This window comes from Mustela erminea, chromosome 2, assembly GCF_009829155.1.
Source record: "Mustela erminea isolate mMusErm1 chromosome 2, mMusErm1.Pri, whole genome shotgun sequence".
NCBI classification, from domain to species: Eukaryota; Metazoa; Chordata; class Mammalia; order Carnivora; family Mustelidae; genus Mustela; species Mustela erminea.
The window spans coordinates 99793660-99795992 of record NC_045615.1 but is presented as its reverse complement, the minus strand read 5'-3'; positions in this window follow the sequence as shown (position 1 = coordinate 99795992).

Genomic DNA, 2333 nt, shown 5'->3' with positions numbered 1-2333 from the left:
CTCCAGGTGTGCCCCTGTGAACACAGGCCATCCACCACCCCCTTGCCTGCTCCCTCAAACCTGAGTCAATGACATTATTATCAGTTTGCACACTGCACGGCGATGAAAACCCAGCCAGCCCCTGGCCCCAGGCTCAGCACTGAGTAGGGAGAGGCAGTCAGCCCTTGGCCGCACCCACGACTCAGAGCTGGTCCTCCCAAACCAGTGAGGCTTTCGGTGGGTCCCACATATTAACACGCATATAATTGCATTTAGGGTCCACTCGGGTAATCCTGGATAATCTCAGTTAATCCTTAATTAATCGCATGTACAAATACCCTTTTCCCACCCAAGGTCACATCTGTATGTTCTCAGGGACTAAGACCTGATATCTGTGGGGGACATTGCCTAGCCCATGCGCCTAAGTCCACATCAGCCTCCAGCTAAGCAGCTCAGGCCCAGGTTCCTCTCTGCTTCCTGGGCTCATTGGCCATGTGCTCTCCCAGCCCAGGCGAGGCCAGCCCAGAGGCTACAGAAAGCGAGTTTGAAGCCACACCTGGAAGCCTGGAAATCATCCTCAGAAATGAATTCAGAGGGAGGGCTCCAAACAGTGGCTCAGTGTAAAAACCTCCTAACAGGGACCATCTACCTGCTGCCTGCATATCTCTCCGAACAGGGAACTCACTATCACACAAGATCGCTTGCTCCATTATTTTCCTGCTCCTACCATCCCCTTTCCTTACATTGTAAGGATTTGCAGTGAGAAGGGGACTCAGCGAAGCCTGTGAGCCTCAGGTGAGCAAGAGGCCAGCTCCAGGCTGGGGCCTACCTTCAAGGCTGGAGCCAGGCTGCCCATGATGAGCACCTCTGTGGAGGAGCTGTGACTGAGGGGGTTTTGAGCTGTGTGCAGAGTGATACGCCCCCTTCCTGGACAAGAACCCCATCATCAGTGCATCCAAGTCAGTGTGCAATGTGGCTGGGTTCGCACGCACATCCAGCTTCACCCTGGGGTGCTATCCAGAGCAGGCCTGCCCTGACCCATGGCTTCCTCCTCTGCCCCCTTCTCCCCACACTCCCTCCCTGGGGTGAGCCCACTGAGGCTGGCCAGAGCCCCCTGGAGATGGCTGGGTGCACTGCACAGGTGCAGGTGGACCAGGTTGGTGGGGCCTGGGGAAGCGGCATCTGGATCACTGGGCTCCCAGGCCCCTCAAATCCGACCTGCTGGTCACGTGACCTCACACAACACCCCCAAACCTGTGCCATCGAAGAGTGTCAGGTCACGGAGGCTTCCCTGAACACTGCATGCCTGAAGGGACGTGGCAGAAGCCTCCCAGCCGAGCCCAACTGACGGCAAGCCAGCAAGTCAGAAACCGCACTCCACCCCCACCACGCTGTCCTCTGCTCCCTAGTCCCTGCACCCAGCCCCCAAGGGTGATCACGACTGTTCGTGATCAGTGAAATTTCTGTGTGGACTCACCAGCCCATTGGGGTATCCCAGGAGGAAGGGTCTGCAGGGGTCACAGGGTGAGAGGCACGACCGGCTGTCCCTTGTCACCGTGCCGGGAAAACCAGGACAGTAGTTCGCAAGGTGGGTCCTGGCTCCCAGGCCCCAGGGCCCCCACCAGCTCAGGGCCTGGAGACAGCAGTGTGCGGAGTCCGCTGGCTAGGAAGTCTGAATCAGTGTGTCCAGAAACACGGAGGGTCCAAATTCCCTTACATCACATCCTCGGGCCCACGGAGGATGGGCTAAAATAAAACAGGTTCTTGGACATGAAGCTACATATAAACCAGCTTTTGCTGGAATTCCACTTCCTTAGACGGCTGCACCCGGGAGATGATCCACCTAAGGCTGATTTACCCTGAAAGCTCAAAATGCAGAAGACACGCAGGGGCCTTGCGGGCCTTGTTGCGCCGTCCCGTCGCAAGAGCACCACCTTGAGGGAACTCGTGGAACTGCCGGAGGAAACACCCTTCTGGGGCACAGGTGTGCAAAGAGCTTCTTCCCCCTTAAGACCTCCCTGCATCCCTACACCCCACACCATTCCAAGAACAATCACAGTGCCTTAAAAATAAGGCCCTAGCTTTGGGGGTTTCCATGGGGTGAAAGTGGGGGGGTAAACATGCCTCCCTCCCATTCCCCAAAATGCTTGCTAGACGGTGTCTAGAAGAATTCTGCATCCACAGCCTGACCCTCGCCCCACAGTCATTGCTCAGGCAGACTGGTGAGCCAGAGCCCCCACCGAGGGGAGCGGTCGGGGTGGTCCCTGCGGCTCATTCGGCGCCCCGGCGGGGACCTGCTTCACCCTCGTTCCACAGACAGAGGACTCGGGCATGGAGAAATTCAGCCACTTCAC